The sequence below is a fragment of the Coturnix japonica genome, chromosome 26 (assembly GCF_054131305.1).
Source record: "Coturnix japonica strain WE chromosome 26, WE-NBRP24, whole genome shotgun sequence".
Taxonomy (NCBI): Eukaryota; Metazoa; Chordata; class Aves; order Galliformes; family Phasianidae; genus Coturnix; species Coturnix japonica.
Window position 1 is genome coordinate 6,084,588 of NC_140688.1, and position 13,341 is coordinate 6,097,928.

The window sequence follows — 13,341 nt, forward strand, 5'->3', positions numbered from 1 at the left end:
GGGACTCAGCACTGCTGGCACCCCCACACCGTCCCTATGCCCCCCCAGTGCCCCCCTGCTCACCCAGGGATCCCCAGAGCCTGGTCAGCTGATTCCATCTTCTTGTAAGTGACAAAGGCACAGCTGTGGGGGGGTGAGGTCAGCACAGCTTCCACCCCATTCAGCACCACCCCACAACAGATGCACCCATACATCACTGACTCACCCACAGCTTTGCCCACGCCCCCTGCCCCTCTGCCCATCCTGCTCTCGCCTCCCCCACTCCTCAGGCTCCGGCTCCTGCTCCCAGTCCAAGCGGCTGTCGCGCTCTCCCCTCTCAGGGGGGTCCCCACGTCCCCCACCAGCTTCAGGGTCCCGCAGGTGCTTGCTGGTGCAGACGAAGCTGGTTTGAAAAAATTGCGGGGGCGGAGGGGGGGTGAGCAAAATAAACACAGAGTGAGGGCACAAACATGGGGGAGAGAACAAAATAAAGGGATAGGAACCACAAATAATGAGGTGGGGGCAATAAAGAACTGGGGGGGGGGGGGATGGCACTCACCTCTCATCGGGGTACCATCCCGTTCTCTGCCATCCACGATGTTGTGGGAAGCTGTGGAGGAACTGCTCAAATGTATTCTCTCTAAGACAGGGGAGCAGGTATCTCCTAAATGCATATCCAAGCTGGTAAAATGGGCTCATATGAATGGACACCTTCAGGAGATGGCACTGATGTTCACTGTAGCCGAATGTTGAGAAATAGTCGACCATATGTGGGACTTTGTTATCTCCAAAAATAAGGAATACAAAATAAATACACTGAAGAATATGCAAGCCGAGCGGCAGATTGCTGCTGCTGTGGTACAAGCTCTATCCGGACCTAGTGCTCAGTCAAGGTCAGAGCTTGACTCCCTGTTACCAGGAGGTTCGTACTCTGTTTGCTCATCAGCCTCACAAGTCAGGGCTGCCGCAGAAGCCCCGAATAATCCCCCATCCTCGACCTCTTCAACGTCTCTGGCAGATCCGGTTTTGGCTGGTGAGGAAGGTGCGGTGGGGGGGGGCTGAGGGGTGTGCAGAGCAGCAAGAAGCTCCTGAGAGTGAAAGCGACTCGGATAATGGTGGGAATGAGAAAGCGTTGGTGAAACATAATAAAACATTAACTGAGGAGCTGCAGGACTTAGAACTGCGTACGAAGGAGGCATCAGTCTCTTCGAGCGTTTCACCGATGTCTTTACAGCCCCTGTCTATGCGATTCCCCCCCACATGTAGCGATCCTCCACCTTTGCGTTGGTCTGGAGTCATTAGAGACATGATATTGGAGGGACCGTGTCAAGCTGTGTTTCAGCTCGCTTGCCCGCTGATAGACGATCAGCAGGGAGCTGCTCGGTGGGAAGTGCATCATTGGAAATTGTTACAGCAGGCTGGTAAGACTGTGACTGACTATGGGAAACGATCTGAAGCTTCTAAGCAAATCATTCAATGGATTTTCACTGAGGATACTCATATGACACTAGACACTTCTAATCTTGTGCGGTTGTTACTAACACCACCAGAATACGTTGTTGGTCTCATCTCAAGGCAGAAAATAGCATCCAGCCTTTATAGTAACTGTGTTGTGTGTTTCTTTCCTAGTGGAATTGCTTTGTAACTTGCGGTGTTATAAATAATATTAGTAATGGTTTGACATAGTGTGTGATTTTCAGTGTTACCAATGCAGTCTCAAGAATTAGAATTTTAGGCATTATCCATAGATCAAATGTGTGTTAAAGAAAGGATTTGATGTAATCAGTGCTGTAATCTATGGGAATAGCTCTTTTAGTATGTTAGTACTGCTCACTCATGATGTTATTAGCCTATTAATTAGCTTTTCTTAATTTGCAAAGACAAAACCTGGAAAGGAATCCCAGGCAAAGGGATGACCCTGTATCGTAGAATGGATACGTCTCTTACACGCAACTAATTGGGATTTTAAAAATATGACCATGCATCACTTGAGACAAAAGTGCATACTAATAGAACTAAATTTGATAGTTTATTCTGTTTTCCAGGCAGCTGTTCCACTTGGGCTCTGTATCACGCACTGGCCATGCGGATATGGTGTACAACTGGTAGAAATCCTTCAGACCCTGAATGCAGGAGAGAATCTGTGATGGGTGAGAGAGGAAAGGTGCACTTTGAAGCAGGGAAGGCCCTGCTGGCACCGCCTGTCGCAACCACCACCAACACGGTTTGCTGTTTCTCAAGGGTCAATAAGTAATAATGCCCCTAGTGATACTCCAGCACATTTGTCCTCTAAAACTGGTTCTATCTGACATGCAACTTCATAAAGTTCAATTATCAATTATTAGCTCAAAGGCATGGTTATGAGCATCCTAAAAGCATTTGTTGCACAATAGTTAGTGGCCATTAAAAATCAATATATCAGAGTATATGAAAGTTGAAGACTTTTCCTAACTAGTGACATGTGAACACAATGGGACCCTCATGGATTTATTTCCAGGTTGCAGAAACTTAGGTTGCAGAGCAAACGTGTTTGTTCTTTTTAGTAGGTTTAACAGTAATGTTGTTATGCTGTGTTTGACTTGTCTCTTTTTTCACATCTAGAGTATTGTCAATCGAGGCCTTGATTGAGTTATAATGGTTATGTTATTAATATAAGTAGTGTTGTTATTCTATAGGCAGTAGCTTGCTAATTAATAAAAAAGGGGGGGTCGCCGCGCTCCAACCCCGCAGAGCTCCACTCCATGCGGTACTTGGAAATAGGGATGACGGATTCCGGCCCCGAGCAGCCCTGGTTCTTTGAAGTGGGGTACGTGGATGGCGAAATCTTCGTGCACTACAACAGCTCTGGTTGGAGCTACGTGCCCTGCACCGAGTGGATGAAGGCACCTGGAGCTGTGGATCCCGAGTACTGGGACAGGAACACCCAGAGAGCACTGAGCAATGAGCAGAATAGCCGCGTGAGCCTGGTCAGTGCGGCACGGCGCCACAACCAGAGCGGCGGTGAGCACAGCTGGCACCGCGGCTCCATGCTGTGGGATGGGGCTCCATGGTGCATTGCTGCCCGCACCCCCCAGGGCTGGTCCTGCCCGGCGGCACCATCCCGCGGCTGCCCGTCACAGCCCCACCGAGCTCGACCCTGGGGGACCCCAACCCCATCCCCAGTACAGTGGGTCCCCTGGAGCTGGAGGGGCCCATCAACCCCTGCCTGGCTGTGTTTCAGGGTCTCACACATGGCAGCGGATGTTGGGCTGTGACATCCTCGAGGACGGCACCACCCGGGGCTATCATCAGTATGGCTATGATGGGAGAGACTTCATTGCCTTCGACAAAGACACGATGATGTTTACTGCAGCGGTTCCAGAGGCAGTTCCTACCAAGAGAGCGTGGGAGGAACCTGGTTATGCTGAGAGACGGAAACATTACCTGGAGCAAACCTGTGTGCAGTGGCTGCAGAGACATGTAGAGAACGGGAAGGCAGAGCTGGGGAGGACAGGTGAGGGGGGGCCTGCGGTGTGAGACTGCAGGTGGGGCGGGGGCTCAGCATGGGGAGCTCAGCCCGGCCCTCACTGCCGCCCACCTTCAGAGCAACCCGAGGTGTGAGTGTGGGGGAAGAAGGCCGACGGGATCCTGACCTTGTCCTGCCACGCTCACGGCTTCTACCCACAGCCTATCGCCGTCAGTTGGATGAAGGACAGCATGGTGCTGGGCCAGGACACCCACTCGGGGGGCATCGTGCCCAACAGCTACGGCACCTACCACACCTTGGTCACCATCGACGCGGTGCCTGGGGACGGGGACAAGTACCAGTGCTGCGTGGAGCATGCCAGCCTGCCCCAACCCAGCCTCTACTCAGAGGGTGAGTGAGGGGATGTGGGGCTGGGGGGCTCTGGGCTGCCCCTTCCCCTGCTGACTGCTCTGCCTTCCCCCAGAGCGGTCACAGTCCAGCCTGGTGCCCAACGTGGTGGGGGTGGTTGTTGCCGTTGTGGCCATTGCCATCATGGCTGGCGTTGGATTCATCATCTACAGACGCCATGCAGGTAAAAGTGGAGGGGTGTAGGAGGACAGTGGGGGCTGTGGGGGGATTTGAGGCTCCCTCAGGAGCCCTCAGCCTGGCTGTGATGTGAACCTGTGCTGATGCATCTCTCTGTCTGCAGGGAAGAAGGAGAAAGGCTACAACACGGCGCCCAGTGAGTGATGAGGGCAGCGCTGTCCCCCACCTCTGCCCAGTGCCAGGGCAGCATTGAGGTCCCCGATTTCTCCCAGGGTTCCCCTTCCTGGTGCTCAAAGCTGCTCCATGCCCCACAGCATGAACAGGGCTGGGGCTCATGGCTGTGAGAGTCCTTCCTTGTTTTCTGGCTCCAAGCTTGCTTCCTGAGGTGTTTCTTGTGAGAAGACTCTCAATGATTGATTGAAGTGGCAAGTAATGGGTGCTACCGTGTGACAATCAATATCACTTTTTGGGTATTTGAATATTTGAAAGCACCTTCCTTCAGAGCTGTTTGCCTCCAGAAGAGTGCTCAGGACTGTTTATGAGTGGAAGATCTGGCCCGGGACTAAATAGCTCCAGCTCGGTGTGGGAAAACTGGGTAATGAAGCCATCGTGCCCTGTGAAAAACAGGATGCGGATGGGTATCCCTGCTCCCTCTTATCTGCTGGCAAGGCTCAGAAGATGGGAACAAAGGAATTTCTGCTAAGATCCCAGAGCCAGAAGCTTCCATTCCAAGGAGTGCTGACTCAACTACTTTGGATTTGAGCTGTCACTCCAAAGAGAGCTGACTTGACCACTTTGGACATATAAATAAGTTGGTGCTACCATTGGAAATTGTCATCGTGGTCACCATTAACAGAACAACGCCTGACGACCCACCACGACTGAAGACCAATGACTGAACTACAAACCTCGATGGATCCATGGTGGTGAATATCTCCCTCTTGCTTCCTACAGAAACTCCTTGCTTCTATTTCATATTTTTACTGCATTCCCTTCCCCATCACCCTACACCATAATAGCGTCCGTCCTCCCCTTCCCCATCTCCCTGATAAAGTCTTGTAATAAACTGGTCGGACCAATGTTTGAACCGTTGTTTCTTACTCCCGCACCAGGTATATGTATATCAAAGAACCTTGCCTCCCTCCTACAAACTGGGCTGAGACAATGGCTCTTCTTACCTTACAGGCCAGGAAGGTGGAACCAGCAACTCGAGCACAGCTGCGGTGTGGGGCTGGGGGTTGGAAGGGGTCCCTGTGCTCCTTGTGCTCCTTGTGGTGCTGCACCAGGGCTGGGCTGGGACTCTGCAGGGAGCTGAGGGTTGGGATGTGAACGTGGCCCTATGGGACACCATCTCTTCTTCTTCACACAGGAAGTAACCAAACCGTCTGAGTGCTGTGCTTCAGCCTGCAAGGGGCCAACTGGCCACACGAGCATTTGGGGTCGGTGATGAACACAGCCCCATCCCCTCTACCTCTCACATCTCCCTCTGCTTCCTATGCTGTTATGCTTTTCCTGTGCTGCTTCTTGTGAAATAAAGTGTTGGGCTGTTCTGTGCTCAGCCTGCCTGCATTCTGCTCTGTGCCGTGCTTGGTTTTGGGGTGGATGAGGGGACCTCCCCTCATCCCTCCTCCCCCCACCCCACACTCTTTGCCCATTGCTCCATTTCACACTGCTGCTCTCCTCCTCCCCTTTGCACTCCCTGTGCTATCTGCACCGCTTTGGCATGAAGACATGACTGGAAAGTTCATCCAGTATTGGGCTGAGCTGTGCTTCCCCCCCATAACCCACAGTGCTGCCACAGCCACATTCTGAGGGAAGACACCCAGCTTCCATAACCAACCATGCACTGAGGCTGAGCTGCCCACACCCCACATCCCAACCTGCTCCTCTACAAAACATCTCCACTTTATTCCATACAAATCCCAGAGCATCCCACTCTTCCCATCCTGCAGCGGGGAGCGGAGACAGCCACAGCTCCCCATGTCCCATCGCATCCCACTCCAGATGCACTGTGGTCCTCAGTGCTGCAGCAGCCGGCTGTAGGGTCCACCGCGGGTCCTCAGTTCGGTGGGTGTCCCCATCTCAGCCATGGTGTCATGCTCCAGCACCACAACATGGTCTGCCTTCTCCAGCATCCGGGGTTGATGGCGGATGAGCAGCATTGACTGGTCCCCCCTGTTGGGCATTGGGTAGGTTTGTGGCGTGGCATTAAGCTGGTACATTCGGTGTTACACACTGTGTGTGAGTCCTGTCCGTTCCCATGTGCGGAGGCACGGTACTTTCACACAGCAGCCTTGATTTGTCGCCGGATTGGGAGGCGACAGCCTTCATGTCAGAAATGTGGACAAATGCTTCTGTTGTCTGAACCGTCTCTTGGCCCTCAGCACAATGATGCGCTGCCTTTCCAACCCTTCACAGCACTGCTAGGTGCCAAGTGCTGTGCTTACATCTGTTGTACGATGAGTGGCAGCAGAGACTTTCCAAGGGAAATGCTTCATGCTGTAGATAAACAACAACAACAAATACAGCTGGGTTAATGTGGTCGTCTTCCTGTGGCATATTAGTTGAAGCAAAAAAGAGAATCCCCATCCCTTCTGGCTGGTGCTCTTGGCCACCCCCAGGATGGGCTAAAAAGCTCTTCCAGGTCCTTTCCTTTGAGCCTTTGCTGCAGAGGGTCCCCACAGATTCCATTCCAAGATCTCCCTAAGCCTCCCTGTTTCCTACAGCTGTAGGAACTGATCCTAAAACAGCTGGGCTCTGTTTCCAGCCTGTGGGACCCCAGGAGTTCCTCACAACATCTTCTGCAAAGCCAGAGCTGCCCACAGTCCCCCACAGCCACTCTTTCCACTACATACATCAGGGTGCGGATGCAGCGCGCTGAGTCCCGGATGTCCCAAACTTTGATGTACGACGTGGTGAACACCAACCCCATGTGGCTGCAGTATTTGATGGAAACAACATTATTTGGGTGGTTGCTGAGAGCAGAGCACCCATCAGCACCAGAGGTGCTCCTAAAGGGCAAAGAGAAGGTTGTCCTTGCACTTGGACAAACTCAGGAGCACGTTCACCCGAGGCTGAGCTCTGCACAGCAGTGACTTGGCTTCTGGGGCAGAGAACTCTGCTCACACAGGACCCAGCACTGCAGAGATACAGCCAAGAGTGGGGAACGCCTGCACGTGTTTCCCTGGAAGATGCTTGCAAGAAAAACACACTGACAGTGCCCAGTGTTGCTCACCCCAGCATTACAGTCCTGGTGGAGAGCCAGGAATGGGACAGGACATGCTGACAAGAGATGGCACAGAGTGTGTGATGAGGACCTCAATCTGCTTATTATGTGGATAATGCGGAGAGGTCTGGCTGACGGAGCTTCTCACTGTGTGAGTCGGTCAGCATTAGAGAAAGCCAGCATGGAGTTCTGTGAGCTTTTGCAGGGGACAAAGAAGCGCAGAAGCTGCTACCCACCCTTGGTGCTCTTAGTTAACTGAATTGGCCAAGGAGGAGCGGGAGTTATGGCTAACCTGTTTCCTGCAGGGGTGAACCCCAGAGGTTTGAGACCAAATGAGGTTTGGCAGATGGATGTCACAGACTTCCCAGAGTTTGGGTGTTTCCGTCAATTGCATGTCACATCTGACACATGCAGTGGTTTTCTCTGGGCTGTGGCACAATCTGGACAGACCGCCATGCATTACATAAAAGCGTTGTGCATGGCCATCGCTGTCATGCGTGCACCTCATGAGTTTAAGACTGACAATGACCCAGCATATAGAAATGCATGTTTTGGACGCTGGTGCACAGCTTGGGGCATTAAGCATACCTTCGGTATTCCTGGCAGCAGCACCTGCCAGGCTATTATGGAGTGTGCACATCAGACCTTGAAGGGGCGTATTTGTGCGCTTAAAGAGGGGCGAGGGCTGGAGGGGCCTGAGCTGTGCCCACACGCTCTCCTCCTGCGTAAGAGAATCGGATGGGAGACCATCAGCTGACCGAATGGACACCAATAGGTCAGGTCCTGATCAGACCTGATGGAGGGCCATGGCTCCCAGACCCTATGCCACTCCTTGTCAAGGGCAGGAAACACGTCTGTGTCGGGACCCCAAGTGGGCCCTGCTGGCTGCCGGCACGTTGGGTTAAGCCGGCACCAAATGACGAGCCATCCTGAGCACCGTGAGGATCTGAACATTTCAGCACCAGTTTTGGTCAACAACTCCTTGGTTAATGTCTCCAGTGCAGCCAGTGATTTGACGTCAGCACTGGGCAGCGGCTGCTGGTAAAGGCACATGAGACTGCGTTGCTCCAAATGTGCCTGAAGGTCCGAACTGGGAATCCAGCCTTCATGCCGGACTGATAGTTCGTGAGCGGGGGAGACCTTGTTCCTGGATAGTCCCCCAGTGGTGGACATTCAGAACGATTCTGCACAGCCAATATGTTTTTGTCTTCTTATTTGGTTATGGAGTGTGACATTATAATGCACACTGGACAGAACTGGATTGCCACGAAGATTCTGTACAATAGTGTTACATTGAACTTGGAGAAGTTGTAACTCCATTGTGTACTGTGCTGTTATCTTGAACTTGAATGCACCGTTCTCTACAAGTTGACTAAGTGTTGCCATACAGCATTTCACAATTTTTAGGCAGATTGCTGTTGTGTGCTTTCAGGTTTGTAGTCACTGCAGCTGCATCTCTTTGGTATGTTATTATGACAGTTTCATTGTTTTTCGCATATGTTTAATGATTGATTCATTTGCGGAATAGCCTTAAATGTGCAAATAACCTTTGGGGTAACAGGGAGTATGCAGGGGAACCTTTACAGGGGCTGGAGATGATAAAGAGGGGGGAGATGTTGGGTATTGGGCAGGTGGTGCCTGCGTGCACCAGAGCTGGAGTCATGGAGGTCATGGGTATCTGATAGGGGCGGTCACCTGCACCATTAAATAGGGTTTGTGGCATGGCATTAAACTGGTACTTTCGGTGTTACACACTGTGTGTTCTGGTTAGCATTTGGGCTGCTGTGCTAACAGATGTGTCTGGGCTTATCTTGTTTTAAAATGGAAGGGCTTGTAAGGAGCAGAGGGATGTGAGGTATTTCTAGTCCGCTTCATGCTCCCAATTCCAGAACCCTTCCAATTGTGAGGAAACAGAAGTGCTGAGCTGTGTGCGTGTTCCACGGTGCAGAGTCCAGTGACAGTTGGTGCCCGGTGTCTGTGCTGAGCAGCATTGAGGTCTTTAGGAACGTAGGAATCTGCCAATCCGTTGTGAAGGTACTAAAGGTAAAAAGGCAGCATTTCTATCAGTATTGGAGGAGGGAAGGGAACTTTGTCCTTAAGTGCTGTTTTTGTTCCCTTTGTCATGCAGTCAATCCAGCAACTAACTTGAGAACCCGACTTCTCCTCTCTTTAGTTTAGATTTGGGGAAATTCCCTGAAAAAAAAAAAAAAAAAAAAAATTTCCTCGAAAATTCACTAGTGCCTGTGTGACTAAAAGGTTCCAACCTTTATTGACTATCGGAAATGCTTAGCTCAGAAATGTGCAGCACTTTAATGAAAGAGTTCTGAATCACTTGAATTTGATCTTCTGTCTGGCCTGGTTGCAGGTTTTACTGCATTTGGTACCTTAAAAAATACAACAACAAAACAAATCTAAAATATCAAAATATTTGATTTTTACATCAGAAAAGAAAAAAAAAAATGAACCAACCCAAACCCTTGTTGTGGCTGAGCAGATCGTGCTGCAGCTCCATGCAGTGCTGAGTTACAGTATACAGGCACATGTGTGTGGATTTGTGTATTGATACGCACTGGCATGCTTTTGCTGTACAGGTAATAAAGACGGAGGATGGTTTTTGTGGATTCTTCAAAGGTGAAGAATCCTTGAAGACCAGAAATTCCAACTTACAGAATTTGATATAGGCAAAGTGAGGAGGAAAATTCTTCCTAACCTGTTATAATTAATTAATTCACGGATTCGGTGTTGGTTCGGCCTACAGGAGAAGTGAACTGCAAAGCTTTGAAGATCACTGTATTTGCTGAGGTTGTCCAGGTGGTTGAGCTTGAAGACCTGCAGCGGTCAGACAAATGTGTTGGGGTTACTCACTGCTGTCACTCGTGGTGTTGAAGGAGGGGCTCCATTGGAGGGCTTGCAGCCGTGCAGCCCAGGGGCTCCGTGCTGAGTCAGGGTGATGTTACTAGAGTTTGACCAGTGTTGAGGAGGGCAATGTTTTGAAACAACTGCTCCTGAGAGACTGATTGAATGAAGAGAACAAAGCTGGGAAGACGGGTGGGCATTCCTCATTCTTTTCTGCTTTTTGGTGTTTTGCTTAGGGTTCCTTTTCAAAAGAAGATTTCACTGATCAAGACTGTAGAAGACTTTCAGTCCAAGGAAGCACGAGCCAGCTCTTTGAGAAGCACAGGAAGAGCTGCACAGAGATCCCCGAGACCAGAACTGCTTCTGTGCGCTCGTCCAGCATGTCGATTAAAGGAAATGATTGCTATTTCTACTTCTATTCCACTTGTAAAAAGGTCTGCTTGGGTTTTTTCCTTCATTTTTTCTTTCTTTCAATTCTGAAGTTAAGAGGAATGGGTAGAATAAGTAGAAGTATTACTGGTCTTCAGCAAACTTCATAACTAATTGCATTGTACAATAGAGCAACTCGCTAAAAATGAGCTCAAAGCATGGCCAGTTCTCAGGCTGTACTATTTCATTTTCCTCTCTTGGTTTCCATTGGGTTACAGGGAGACAACTGTCCCTTCAGGCACTGTGAAGCCGCTTTGGGCAATGAAACCATCTGCACGCTGTGGAAGGAGGGCCGCTGCTTCAGGAATGTCTGCAGGTTCAGGCACATGGAGATCAGTGTGAGTGTTGGCTCCTCAGAGTTTATCACCAAACCCACTTCTCATTTCTTTAGGTGGGCTGAATGTGCTTTTGCAGATTAGGTTCATTTGCTTTGAAATGATGATGGTTCCTACGGTTAAGAATAGGGGAGGAAGCAGAGGGAAGAGAGCTCAATGGCATTGGTATATCATAGCAGAATATTCTTGTAGTTGATACCGACAGTGTTCTATCAACAGATACTAAAGAACCACATCATTCAGACAAGCATTCTGCAAGGTGTGTTAGTTTAACCCCTTCTAAACTGGTGTCCTCACCCACAGAATGCTAGGAAAGCTCAGTGAGCCTGGTGCTTCCAGCCTGCGCACTCTTCAGAGTGGTGTTTGAGTGCTGCTTTGTGGCAGTCTGCTCACTGGCACCATCTGGAGCTCAGTCTCCCTTTGCAGATCTTAAGTCCACGTTACCATCAGCTCTTCTTCCTTTCTGTCTTCAGAAAAAACGCAGCATGATTTCCTGCTACTGGGAGAACCAGCCAGGAGGCTGCCAGAAATCCAACTGTGCCTTCCATCACACCAAGGGACGTTACCTCAATGGGGTTTTCTTTCCACCAAGCCAAAGTGAGTTTGTCTTTTTTAGGTACGAAAGATTAACTCTATTACTCACAGGTGGGTATAGTGTCATAAAGAACGCCAGGTAACGTTCACTTGTGAGCTGATAGATAGGTTCAGAGCTGAACTTTGTGCGCTTCTGATACCTCAGTTTTATCTTGCATGCTCAGCTTCTCTCTGCTCCTGTGGCCTTTGCCTTGCAGGTTGTTCTCCTGCATTTAAGCTTTTACTGGGTGTCAGGGAGATGAATGTTGTGTAGGGGGGGATTTCTTTGTTCACAGAGAAGCCATTTGGATGGGCAAGTGGAGACTCAGCATTTATCTGTGTGGGTTTTCAGCCTTGCCTGCCATCTTTGTGCAGTGGATAATCTGATTGAATTCCTACCGCATAACTGAAGAGACTGATTTTTTCTTTGCTTGTACAGACCAGCTTTCTAAGGAGGGAGAAGAAACAAAAACACCTGTCCAGCAATCAGCTGAAGAAAACCATCATGGATTGCAGATAATTTCCACTACAAAATCTGATGCTGATACAAAACAAGGTATTCCAGGATTAATCAGAAGCACTTGCCAATTAACTCCAAAGCAATTCATTGTACAAACACAACAGAACATAGGGTTGCTGAATGGAATCAGCTATTTCCATGATCTTGTTCCTACCTTGTAACTTCATGTGCCTTTCAGATTAGGAAGGTAAACTCCTTTGTTTACATCATTAGAGCAAGACGAGGCCACAGCATGGAGTTTAAGTGCCTGTATGTGCATCTTTTCAACCAGTGGTGAAAGCCACATTTGCTGATAGAGGAATCTACTGTCATATGGATGAGATAATGTAAGGGATAAAGCCTACTTTTAATATCCAGAAGGATGAAAGGAGGGCAGCAGACAGACATCAGGTCCATGGTGCTCTTAACTGTGGGGAGAGCTGACAGGGTTTGTTCTGCATGCTTCTGAGCAGGAGGCAGTTTGCAGAGCTGTGGTCCTCAGCGTGTGCCTCTGTCCCTCAGTCTCATTTACTGCTCTGTGTTCCCAGATGACAGTTTGAATGCTGGAATAAAAACACTTGGATCAGAAGGACCTTCAGGAGCTCCTGCTCATCGGCTCAAATCTCAGATTGTTCGTGTGCCTAAGAAGGAGAATGTGCGGACACTGGTCAGCACTGTGATGCTGCCTGAAAAGCAGGGTAATGATGAGTACCTTTGCTTCCATTTGGTGGCTCCTAAGTGGAATGGAGAAATTACAATTGGGACTTACCCTGAGTGCATTACAGTTGCAATATTATTTTCTGTCAGGGCTGTCAAAGTGGTGTCTTTGTTTTGGGTGGGAAATGAGCTCACAGGTCAGTAATTCTGTTGGTTTCTGTCAAATAAGCACTTTGTTTTTCTTTGTTTTAGGGGAGGTGCCTGTGATTAAACTGAATATTGCTGATAAACCTGGAAAACAGGAATCCTCTGTAGGTAAGGGCTGCTTGTGAGCTGCTGTTTGGCTGCCTCCACGTAAATGGGAGGGCACTGCTGAAGCAGGAGGGAGGAAAGTGTGTCGTGGGTCTGTGATGACTCCAAGTGGCACACAAGTGTAGCAGCTGAAAGGTGAATTTGAGAACATACACTTGGAGAAACCAAAGTTTGTGGTTGACTTGTAAAAATCTTTCTCCAAAGGAATTATCTTAGGAATGTTGTTGTTTTCTCTCTGTAGCTGATGTCAGTGGCCTTCCGCTGAAGCGCAGCCTCGTAGAAAGGCTGGGGAAGAAGATCGAGGTTGACAGAGCACCAAGGAGAGGTAAATGGTCATTGGTGTTTGCTGCACAGATTCTCTAGGCTTTCTGCTTATTCTTTCTCAGGAGCGTTGTTGTTGGGAACACGTATATTCTGTAATATTATGACAAATCTGGAAACTTGAGCTCTCGTTGGAATTTCTTGTAATCCTTATGCTTCTCCT

General features: G+C 49.5%; 1 pseudogene; it reads left to right on the top strand.

The window, feature by feature from the left end:
- The first annotated feature begins 3,149 nt into the window (after window positions 1-3,149).
- On the top strand, window positions 3,150-3,843 carry LOC146756785 (class I histocompatibility antigen, F10 alpha chain-like; annotated as a pseudogene).
- Window positions 3,844-13,341: the final 9,498 nt, after the last annotated feature.